The sequence below is a fragment of the Callorhinus ursinus genome, unplaced genomic scaffold (assembly GCF_003265705.2).
Source record: "Callorhinus ursinus isolate GAN/ISIS: 27379988/994484 unplaced genomic scaffold, GSC_fseal_2.0 scaffold6, whole genome shotgun sequence".
Lineage (NCBI taxonomy): Eukaryota > Metazoa > Chordata > Mammalia > Carnivora > Otariidae > Callorhinus > Callorhinus ursinus.
In genome coordinates, this window is record NW_027397068.1 from 63,801,352 (window position 1) to 63,814,118 (window position 12,767).

At 35.4% G+C, this 12,767-nt stretch overlaps 1 protein-coding gene across 7 annotated transcripts in view; it reads left to right on the top strand.

Moving 5' to 3' along the window:
- The window catches only part of TAB2 (TGF-beta activated kinase 1 (MAP3K7) binding protein 2), a 90,524-nt gene that overhangs the window by 9,692 nt on the left and 68,065 nt on the right, over nucleotides 1-12,767 (top strand). Inside the window, exon 1 of one of the 7 annotated variants that reach the window (XM_073894067.1) lies at nucleotides 11,237-11,372. The exons of the other annotated variants lie outside the window; for them this stretch is intronic. The gene's annotated coding sequence lies outside the window, so the exon portion shown is untranslated. Of the gene's footprint in view, nucleotides 1-11,236; nucleotides 11,373-12,767 lie in introns of those variants that run through there. 7 annotated transcript variants of the gene reach the window in all.

Genomic DNA, 12,767 nt, shown 5'->3' on the forward strand with positions numbered 1-12,767 from the left:
ATAACGTATGTTCCATTTTAATCCATTGAGCACAGATTGTATAGTTGCAATTAGTGACCTGATAAACATGAACTGAAGCAGATGTATGTAGGCATCACCGTTAAGTAGTTGCTAGAATTGAAGAGAAAAAGTACTTAAGGAGATAACCTAAGATATCATTGTCAAACAAAAGTTGGTGGAAATACAGATACTAAGAGCAACTTGCTGTTTACCTTGTAACTAGCATTTACCTAAATGGTACTTAACTAAGTACTGTTTGCCACTTTATGATGATTTTCTAAGGAAATGGAAAAATAAACTTCCATTTGCATGTGGACAATTCTGCTTTTTTACATGGGAAAATGTATTCACATGTATGGTTAAGCTTGCCAGCTTGCCTTTTCCTTCCTTCTTCCTTTCTTTCTTTCTTTGAGGTTTGGTTTTTTTTATTTTTTGGTGTTTTTTTTGTTTGTTTTTTTCTTTTTCATGGTTTTTGTAGGTGAAGTAGTTGGTCAGCCTGAGTGAGACATCCTCATTCTCTTCAGGAGATTTTCCCCTCATGAACAATGGCATGAATTTACAGGATTGCTGTTCAGAGCCATTCCTATAGGTCTGCAAGTGGAACAAGAAGTACTTTTGAGGAAGGTAGCTGGTTCATGGGAAAATTGAACTGGTGATCTTAGCCAAACCAAGCTACAGGATTAGTACTTCAACTTTTATAGGCTGTCACGTGATCAGAGACAGAAAGACACTCCACAGAATCTGTTTCAGATGCCTTCTATGACACACCTGTGCAGAATAGTTGGCTAACCCAGGGAATCTTGCCTGACTCATTCTCCCACTGTGTCTCATTTCTTCATTGTTTATTAGTCAACCTAAGTCACTTATCCAATAGTTTTGACTTAGTTTTGAGTTTCTGCTATGTGCTAGGTATTTTGCTAGGTGACAGAGATGGAAAGATGAATAAGATATAGAGGTTTGCCTTCAATAGACATGTATACAAGCTAATACGCTGTTCTGTAACAAATACAATGGTAGTGTTAAACATAAAACCCTTCAGGAATCTGTAGGAGGAGTGTTTGACTCAGTGAAGGATAAAGGGATACGACAGTGAAATCTTCATAGGAAAGGTGATGCTTAATCTGAGCGTATGTCAGACAAGGAATACAGGCTGGGTGAAGAGAGGCCATTTCTGTCAAGAGAAAACATGTATGAAGGATGGAGGGAGGAAAGTCCCCACACCTTTAGTAACTGAGTAGTTTCACCATGCATAGGCACTAGTGAGGGGTTAGTAGGAAATGAGGTGGAAAATTAGAAGACAGAGCATGAAAATACCTGTATGCTCTGTAAGGTAGATTTGCCTTAGTCTAAAATGATGGAAGGCAAGTGCTTAAATTTACATTCTAAAAAGATACTTCTGGCTGTAGTGTACAGAATATTTAGAAAAGAGCCAGGCTTGGAAGGGAGGGGCAGGCCTTATAACTACGTATTTGGATAAGGAACTGGATTAATGAATTAAGGCAATGATTAAAGAGAGGAGTAAGTAATGAATTTGAAAAGAGAATACTGAGTGTGAAGTAAAACAAGGTAATGGTCACACATGCCCTGGCTTGAGTACCTGAGTGCATAGTGTAATGCCTGCTGTTCACCAGCGTAGTAACATACTAGGGCAAGAACAGGTGAGAAATACGTTTGAGTTCTTGTTGTTCGTTTCAAGGTTCCTACGGAGAGAAAAGAGAAGGAAGATACCACTTTATTGGGGAAAGACTGGGAAGACTTCTCTAATTAGATGACATTTGAGTAGGTACCTGATGATGTGATAAAGGGAAAGAGCTTTTCAAAGAGGAAGTAGCAAGTGCAGAGGCCTTTAGGTGGGGGCATACTTGCCATGTTCCAAGAGCAAGGCAGCCACCGTAGTTGGAGCTGAGAGAGAAGGGAAGGGTAGATGAGATCCAAGGATGCGTTTCATGTAGTGTCTTTAGATTGTAATACCAAGAGTTTAAATTTTACTCAGGATGTGATAGGAAGCCCTGAAGGGTTTTAAGTAAGACGTGATCTATTTGCCTTTTTTCCCCTCATTTTTTAGAACATGTTTATTTGTTCACATTGTGTATGTATGGCTGTATATCATTTATCATATGTAAGATTGGTGTAGCCATCGCAGTCAGGATATAGAACTAGAACTGTTCCATCACCATAAAGAAACTCCTTTGTGTTACCCTTACATAGTTATACCTTTTCCCCAACCTTAACCCCTGGCAACCACTGATCTGTTCTCAATCACTATAATTTTGATGCTTCAAGAGTGTTATATAAATGGAATATTATCTTTTGAGATTTTTTTTTTTACTCAGCATTATGCTCTTGATCCATCCAAGTTAATGTGTGTATCAGTAGTTGATTCTATTTTAATGCCAAAGAAGTATACCATTGTATGGATCTACCAGAGTTTGTTTAACCATTGACTGATAGAAGGACTTTTGAGTTTCTAGTTTATAAAAATAAAACTCTACAGGTTTTTGTGAAAATACGTTTTCATCTCTAGAGTAAGTCCCCAGGAGTGCATTTGCTGGGTTGTGTGGTAAATACATGTTTACCTTTATAAGAAACTGCCACTTTTCCACATTGGCTATGCCATTTTACATTCCCATTAGCAATATATGAAAGATCCAGTTTCTCTACATCCTTACCAGTATTTGGTATTGTCAGTATTTTTTATTTCAGAAATTCTATGTTTATAGTGGTATCTCATCAAAGCATCAGTTCGCATCTCCTTAATGGTAAATGATTTTGAACATATTTTCATGTACTTTGCTCTCTGTATATCCTCTGCAGTAAAGTGTCTGTTAAGTCTTTTGCTCATATTTTAATGGGATTTTGTTTTCTTCTTGTTTAATCTAGCGAGTTCTTTAAATATTCTGGATACAAATGCTTTGTCAAGTATATGATTTGTAAATACTTTCTCCTGGTCTGTGGCTTATCTTTTTTTGTGTGTGTGTGGCTTATCTTTTTATCTTGGTTGACCTTTGCAGAACAAAAAAAATTAATCTTGATGAAGTCGAACTTATCCTTTTTCCTTTTGTGTTTGTGCCTTTGTTGTCAAGGCTAAGAACTCATTGCTTAACCTTAGATCCCAAATTTTCTTCTCTTAAGTTTTCTGAAACCTTTACATTTTGGATATATAGATCTATGACCCATTTTGACTTAATTTTTGTTTAAGATGTAGTTTTTTCTTCAAGAATTTTATTTTTAACAAAAGATTTTATTTATTTGAGAGAGAGAGAGCACACAAGCAGGGGGAGGGGGAGGGGCAGAGGGAGAAGCAGACTCCCCACTGAGCAAGGAGCCTGATGTGGGACTTGGTCCCAGGACCCCAGGGTCATGACCTGAGCCGAAGGCAGATGCTTAACCAAAGCAACTGAGCCACCCAGGCGCCCCTAAGATGAAGTTTAGATTCAGGTTCATTTTTGTCTGTAGATGTACAGGTTGTTCCAACACCATTTGTTGAAAAATTATATCCTTCCTCCATTGAATTGCTTTTGTACCTGTGTCAAAAATCAGATGGTTGTATTTGTAAGGGTCTATTTCTGGATTCTCTGTTCCGTTCCATTGATCTTTGTGTCTGTCCCTCCATCAGTAACTATCTTGATTACTGTCACTATATATAGTAAGTCTTAAAATCAGATGGTAAAATTCCTCCAGTTTAATTTGCCTTTTTTCAAATTTTTTTTAGCTATTCCAGTTCCTTTCCATGTAAAATTTATAAAATTTTACAAAAATCCTGCCAAAAATCCTGGGATTTTGGTCGGAACACCATTAAATCTATAGATCAATTTGAAGAAAATTTGCATTTTTACTTTGTTGAGTCTTTCAATCTGTGAACACAGTATATCCTCACATCTAGGTGGTCTTTGATTTCTTTCATCAGCATTGTGTAGGCATAATAGAGAAGTCAAGGATGACTCCTAAGATTTTTGGCCCAAGCAATTGGAACTATGGAGTCACTGTTTACTGAATTGGAGGAGACAGTGAAGTAGCAGGTTTGGGCAGTCAAGAGTTTGTTTTTGGACATGTTAACTTGAAACCTTGTACATGTTTTGTTGGACTTATACCTATGTACATATTTTTGGAGCATTTATAAATGACAGTGTTTTTAACTTTGGTTTCTAGTTGTTCATTGCTAGTTTATAACAGATTGATTTCTGTCAGTTGACCTTGTTTCCTTAGACCTTGGTAAACTACACAATTTTAGAAGTTTTTTTTTTTTAGATTCCATGGGTTTTCTGATGTGTCTGTGAATAGAGACAGTTTTATTTCTTCTTTCCAAGCTGTGTGCCTTTTATTTGCTTTTCTTGTCTTACTGCTCTGACTAGTACTTCCAGTACTGTGTTTAATAGGAGTAGTGAGATCAGACAACCTTGTCTTGTGCCTGATCTTAGAGGTAATGCATTCAGTCTTTCACCATTAAGTGTATGTTAGCTGTAGGTTTTTTGTGGATGCTGTTTATCAGATTGAGAAAGTTTCTATTTCAAGAATTTTTATCACGACTGGCTATTGAATTTTATAAAGTGCTCTTTCTCCATCAATTAGTAGGATCGTATGTTTCTTCGTTAAACTGTTAAACTGATGGTAACTTTTCTTTCTAAAGATTCACTGAGGCCTGCTGTGTGGAATAAACTATGGGAGTGGGGCAAAGTTATAAGCAGGGAAGCCATATTGGAAATTATTACAGTAGTCCAAATGAAAGATGATAGTGGCTTGGACCAGGGTAGTAACAGGAAAGGGTGAGAAGAGGTCAGATTTTGGATATGTTTCAAGCCTTGTGTGGGCAGGAATTGGTGATGAATTGGATCTGAGGCATCAAAGAGAAATCAAGGATGACTCCTAAGATTTTTGGCCCAAGCAGTTGGAACTATGGAGTCGCTGTTTACTGAATTGGAGGAGACAGTGAAGTAGCAGGTTTGGGCTGGGCAGTCAAGAGTTTGTTTTTGGACATATTAACTTGAAAGGCCTATTAGACTTGTAAATATCAAGTAAGTGATTCGGTATACAAAATAGAATTCCAGCAAGAGACCCAGGCTAGAAATAGAAATTTGAGAGTTATCAGTTGAGTTGATGTATGAGAAATTTATAGTCATATTTATTAAAAACTGTACCTGTAACCTTTTTCTTTTCACTGTCATCTAAGGTTTATTAGCAAAATGCCACATTTTCCTACCACATGAAGAATTTTTACCAAGTTTCAGTTTGGATTGGTTCTATTTATCAGCCTACTGTTGTGTATCTGATGTTATTATGTGATTGGGATATTTATTTCCTGTAATAATGTATTTAACCATGCTTATTTGATAGGAAGATGACTGTAATAGTCATAGTGTAGACACATGTGTCTTACTTATTTTCAGAGGTTTGTCCTGAACCTTTATAAAAGGAAATACTTCTGTGTGTATTGTGAAAAAGATTTGACACTATTATTTAAATGCCTTATAGGCTTTCTGTGGCAATATTTCTCTTATAGGTAAAAACAGGACAGCCAGAGAGACAGATCAAAAACAAAAATTGAAAACAGGGATGCAAAATAGCTAGCAAGGAAGAGACTTCGATTACTGACTTAGACCCAAGAATAAATCGGTAAAGGGGAGAGGGTGAGCCTCAAATTACGGAACTGGTAAAAAGACAGATCTTCTGGGTTCCATTCAGATGTTTACTTCATATAAAGGTGTTTCAGAAAATACTTCTTAAATGTCACAGTCTTTTCTGTTGTAACTAATTAACTTAATAATATTTTCTTATCGATAACATGTATTTCTAGCACTTTGTTTTAGTTCCTCTATTGTAGAATTTACCATATTGTGTTATAATATTCTGTTTACTTTTCAGTTTCTCCCACTAAATACAAGTTTTTACAGCATTAGTACAGTGCCTTGGCACTTAAGCTTTCTGTAAGTATTTGTGAATGAATAAGTGAATACACATACACACTACTAAAGTTCAGAGCTAACCTTGCTTGCTTTTGAAAGTAAATGAGTTTTTGAGGTTCCAGAGTATGGGTTATGGTCATATGTCTCTTCCAAGTACCACATTTTGAGTTGATGCTTTCAAATGAACGTTGTACTCCTACAGAATGCACATAGCAACAATACTAAGTTAGTGAGGCACAAATTTGCCTATTATTATCTGTTCTTCTTTTCCTTGTGGTAATGGATTTATGCAAAAATCATCTCAATTTTGGCCCAGACTTCTTGTATTGAATGGGGCACAGATTGCGAACAGTAGGCTGAGCTTAGAATTTAACCCAAAGTAGCATGTCTCATAGGAAATTCCCTGCATACATTTTTAAAAATCTGTCTTTTCCTAGTCCTTCTCCCCATTTCCAGGTAGATGGTAGATTTATAGGCCAACTTTCTCTTCAGTAATAATTATACTTTCAAAAGCATTAGGATATTTATTTTTGCAGTGATATATTTTATTTCCAGATCCATAGTGTGTTTGTACATGTATGTGTATATATATATATGTGTGTATGTATGTATCTGTATATACATATATATGTCATGTTAGTTCATAACAAATTAATAAATTTTATAGGAGGAAGCTTTCTCTGATATTGTTGATGCAATAATAAGTGCTTAATAAATGTTACCTGTTTATAGAAAATTTTTATATTATAAATTACCTAAAAAATTATTTTCCAAAAAATATTAAAACTCTACAATCATTATTGTTATGCTTATTTTCATTTGGCTTTCTTGACCCCACTCCTTCCTGAATTTTATCTAACTCTTCTGACTCTTTTGTTGTAAGTTCTTGGTCTTCAAGTCTCTTTTCCTGGTTAGCACGTTTTCCATAATTCCCTAGGTTGGTGTCACCACCTTCTACTGAAACTCAATACTGTATAACTCTACAAAGCCTGTTAACCTCTCTTGGGGAGGAATGTGAGTAATTCAGTTATGTTTTAAGAGCTAGAAAGTTTGTTACCACTATGAAATAGAGCTTAGCAAGGTCTAAGAATAGAATAAGCCATCAGATATAAGAGACTGTTGTGTTACTGTGATTGTTCAGGTATCAGACACCTGAACAAGGACATTGCGGATATAGAGAAGGGTATGAATGCAAGAAATATTTGTGGGAGTAATCAGTGGAACTTCGCTATTGATTGTATATAGGGAGGAAAACAATTGAAGACCCTGAAATTGCCAGCTTCAGAATCATGCTGTTATTAATAATTGACATAGAGGTACATTACTGGGTGGAAGGCAGTGAGCTAAGTTTTGGACGGGATAACTGTGGGTGCCTAGTATGGCACTGTCAGTCTATTAGTTTTACTTGCTCCAGTCCTTCCACACCTGGCTCTTGCTAGTCTTTGCCCTCACTCACCGTGCATTCTAATACTATTGGTCTAAGAACTTCCCTTTAGGAAAAGTAAGTTCTTTTTGGTTATAATCAACAAGAGAAATTGTAATGTATGGAAAGCAATTCCTTGTTTCCTACCCACATTCCCATTATCCTCATCTTTTGACCCTTCCCTCCAATGAAAAAATTACTTAGAATGATATTTACCACCATCACTACTACCACCTCACCCCACATCCACGCAACCTCTGGGATATTGGTACATAAGTTTTTATATTTTTTGAAATAAATGAGTCAGCTTGGTAGAGATCTTTGAAGAAAAACAAAACTTTATGAAGTGTTTGTGAATAAAACATTAATCAATGAGTAGAGTAACACCTCATTCATCTGGTTTCATTAGGTAGTAAATACACTACATAAGATAATTGAAACTTAACCCAAAATATTTTTATAGATTTTATGTACAGAGATTTTTATATTACTTAAATATACACTACATAGTTTTACTTATATATGTGTGTGTGTATACATTTAATAGCTCTAAATATGTTTATAATGTTTTATATGATTTACTACCTTCTGAAATAGGGAACATTTCCCTTGCTCCACACTTAACCTGTTCTGAAAGATAGAAATAGCTTTTTGTTTCAGAGCTTCAGAATAAGAGTCAGGAGCCCTAGGTTCTAGTCCAAGGTCTAACAGTAAATTCCTATGTGAGATACTTTGTTTTTTTACCATTGAATCTGTGGAATCTGGAATAGTGCCTGGCATGTAGTAGGTGCTTAGCAGATATTTTTGAAACAAATCATTGTTTTATGTCTACTTTAGCACTCCTTTTCTGATTTATTACTTGGACTTCATTACTACTTAGTAAATAAGCTTCTGAGTTTTTAATATAATAGGGGTATCTAGATTTTTATTGAAGTGAAGTATTAAACTTAATTTATGTTGTCTTTTAGCTGCTTAGTGGAATTTTGGCCTTCTTGATGTATTTTCTTGTATACTTAAATTTGTCAAGCAAATGATCTAATACTCAATTTATTGAGAATAGTTTCCTTACTGAGTACATTCTGTGTGCCTTTATTATATGTAAGCAGTGTCTTATTTACAAGGATATATCCTTATTACAAGGACATATCCCATGTCCCCAGGGATCTTATAACCTAGAAAAAGAGACACAGAAGTGAAACTAAGAGAAAAATGTTGGATCGTGAAGCGTTGACCCACAGGTACAGTGGGAGTTCTAGGAATAGAGTGATCCATGTGGGCTGAAACAGTAGCAAAAGAATTCAAGAAGGAGATGAAACTTGAATTGGTTTTGGAGAGTAGTTAAGATTTTGATAAGCATCAAGATGGAGAAATGACATTCTAAGCCAGGGCAGTAGCATAATCAGGAAAGAAAGCTGGGTTAAACATGTTCAGACAAGCCTGACAGGATTCCTATGGGTGTGAGGACTAGTGGGAAATGAAAGTAGATGGACTTAGTATGAGTTTTATTCTAGGCTCCATGAAACTAAAAGGGTCTGAGGATAGAATTTAACGGAATCCCTCTGTTAAGGTGAGAAAAAAAAAAAAAAACCCGCGTCTTTATGTTTTCACTAACAGGAACCTGTAACTGAAACTTAGCATTTCCTTCTACTGACAGTCCCTATTTAAAATGGTTCAACTTAAAATTTTTCAACTTTCTGTTGGTTGAAATGAGACACGCATTCAACAGAAATAATACTTCAAATTTTGAGTTTAGATCTTTTCCTTGGCTAGCAATATGCAGTACCGGACTCTTTTGTATGCTGGGCAGCGGCAGCAACCCACAGCCCCCAGTCAGCCACAAAATCATGAGGGTGAACAACCAATATGCTTACAAAACCATTCTGCTCCCAAACAGCCATTCAGTTTTTCACAATTCAGTACACTATTCAATAAATTACATGAGATATTCAATACTTTATTATAAAATAGGCTTTGTGTTAGATGATTTTGCCCTTTTGTAAGTGTTCTGAGCACATTCAAGGTAGGCTAAGCTAACCTGTGATGTTCTGTAGGTTAAGTGCATTCGATGCATTTTTGACTTACAGTGTTTTCAGTTTACAATGGGTTGGGACACAGCCCCATCATAACTCAAGGAAGATCTGTATTAACAGGATTTTAAGCAGTAAAGCCCAGTAGTATTAGCAGTGCCTAGGTACTAATAGTAAAGCACCAGATATTTTCATATTACTTTATAATTGTTGATATTTCTGAATATAGTTCATGTAGATTACTACTTCAAAATTATGGTTATTAGACTTCTGCTAGATTTTATTTTGAGTGCTAATAAAGCAGCATATATATTAACATATCACAAATACAGGTTTTTAAAAGAAACTTGGTAATTTTCAGTATAATTACTTTGTAATCATTTATGCATTTAAAACATTCATATTTTAAAAAAATAATTATATTTTTAGTAAAATTGACTTTCTTTGTAATCCTGTATACCGTATTTAATGCATTTAAAAACATTCTGAGAGGATATCTGTAGCCTTCTTCAGACTGCCAAAGGGATCAATGACACCAGATCTAGTGAAACCAAATGGGAAAGGCCTTGAAAACCATACCAAAGAGTTTTAGTTGAAATGATAAGTAGAGAAGGAGTCTAATAAGTTTTTCATTTGTTTGTTTTAATTACAGAATAAATACAAGTTAACTTGAAATTTTTTTTAATTTCATTAAGTTTAAAAAAGAGAGGAAGTTCTTTATTTTACAGCTACTGATAAAGTTTACAAGGTAACAAAAACTTGTCTATAATCCCACATTCATTACCCTTATACTCTTCATGTGTCTGTTCCAGTTTATTAAGTTGTTATGCCAAGGAGTGAAATATTTATTAAAGTGGTTATATAGGAGCATTTTTAATCTGCTGTACTATACTTGATAGGTCAAGTAGGAAGACTGGTGGCAGGGAGGTAAGCTATGGGTCTGGTAATTTAGATGTGGGATGATTGGGTAGCGGTAGAGGTGGAGTAGAATTGGCGATACCAAGAGGTATTAAGAAAGAACTTAAAGGGCTTGGTGGTAAACATGGGAGCTGAAATGCATGGAGTGGAGTAAGGGAAAGTAACAAAGTTAAGAATAGAGTACCTAAATCAGGATTCCTGGAGTAATACTGTGTAGGTTCACAATACTTTATCTGTAACCCGAGGCCAATTGTGTTTTGGAATTCAAAATTTTTTTGGATTTTAGAAAGGAAACATAGTATTTATATTGTATATTACTGTAACACCCCCAGCAAGGTCTGAGGCATCGCCCAGTAATTAAACACTAATATTTCTGCAGTGAAACATGGAAATAGTCACAGTCAGTAGGCTAATTAAAGCCTTTAAGTAGGCTCGAGTCAGCTTAAAGCAGGTTTTTTGCCACTACCAGATGAGGTTTTGTTGTTTATTTTTTTTTTAAGGTTTTAAGTAATCTCCACACCCAACCTGGGGCTCAAACTTACAACCCCAAGATCAAGAGTCACATGTTCCTCTGACGCCAGGCACCCTGTCCAGATGAGTTTTGACATGAAGTTTCATGAAAAAAATCTTTTAAGAACTTTTTAGATTTCAGAACTATGGACGTGATTGTAGACTGTATTGACTAATACATCCAGTGAGGAGAGTCTTAGGAGTTGTGTTTTGAGAAATGTTGATTATGAAATGGTTAAGATTGGAAAGAAAGAGGGGTATAGAAAGGCGGGAGAAGAATTTAGACTAGTTTTCAGGCTAAAAAGAGAATTACTATTTCTGATAAAAATGGGAAGTTAAAGAAGGAAACTATTTTGGTGAGGAGCTTAAGTTTAAACTTCCCTTTTATTTTTCAAGTATTCACAGCTTACAAGTGGAATATAAAATTTCCTTTTAAAATGATCTCTTAATTTTCACAGCCTATAACTCTGGTGTTGAGACATGAAAGTACTTTAAGGCTGAGAGTGGTTAAAGAGGTGTTCCTAGATATTTAAGGGTTGTGGCCCTGCTCACCAAAACAAAACCTGGAAAATAGACCAAAAGAAGTAGAGTGAGGTACTTGTACCCCAACAGGATTCTTGTCCATGTGGTTGAATCATTGGTATGGCCATGTTTATAATGATGTGACTATATACAGTAGTAGTAACTGTTGCAGCAGCGGTGGTAGCGGACATGTTTGTTTGAATGCTTTCCACATGCCTGGCTCTGTTCTAAATGCTCTACAGCAAGCAGCCTAGTGGTATCTTTCTTCCTTGTAGATTGGGTCATGACTGCAACTAGGAGGGAAGCATTAGCATAGGCAGAGGTATGATTTTGATTCCCAGTTCACTTTAAAAGTCTAGAATGTAGATAATTCATGAATATGTAGAATTGAGTAGGTTGTGTAACTATGGCCATTCTGTGATTTTTTTTTTAAATCTACTTTGATAAGTGGACTCATGTTATTATTGTTATGAAAGTAAAATCTCTTAGAAATAGGGACAAAAGTCTTTAACAAAAATGAAATAAGGTTCAATAATTACTCTTAAAATTAGTTTAATTACTTTATATCTATTGTATATAAATGTATACATTTACTTTATGGTTCATAGTTTTAAAAGGCAAATTTTGTCTTCAACCTTTATTCAGATTCTGCTACTGACTTAGATAATTCGAACTTCATGTTTTTATTAAATAAGGATGTTGGACTAGATAACACATAAGGCTCCTTTCATCGTCAATCTCTACGATTCTGAATGTTTAGGTTTCATCAAGTAGAAGAGAAAGATTAAACTAGAACTTAAAGGAGATTCTCCTTCAATTCTGCTGTCAGTGCAATTCTGAATGTTTAGGTTTCATCAAGTAGAAGAGAAAGATTGAAGTTGAAGGAGATTCTCCTTCGATTCTGCTGTCAGTGTGATTCTGAATGTTTAGGTTTCATCAAGTAGAAGAGAAAGATTGAACTAGAACTTAAAGGAGATTCTCCTTCGATTCTGCTGTCAGTGCAGCTGAGATGCCCGAGGAAGACAGGCGAGGATGAGTGTCCCACTGCACCTGCATCCTTTGACAGACGTTAAGAAGCCTAGAAATAACAGTCCTAGGAAACTAGAAGAATGTGCACACTGTTGACCAGAAAAAATTTTCAAGAAAAGAATGATCAGTAATCATTCAAGTTAGTAATCAGTCAATCAAGTTAATACAACATAGAGGAGGGAACTCTGGACCAGAAATTAGAAAGCCACAGATACATTTCTGGCCTTCAATCTGACACAGATTGAAGTTTTTGATAATTAGTATATTACTTAATTTTCTGAACCTTGCAGAGTAAGAGTAATAACTACCTAGCTTTCTCAGTGGTTTTTCATGAAGATCAAATGATACGATGAATTAGAAAGTACCCAATAAAACTTAAAATATTCTATGGAGTTACTGCAAAATGGTGGATGAGGATCCTGAAAGGGTTATTATATT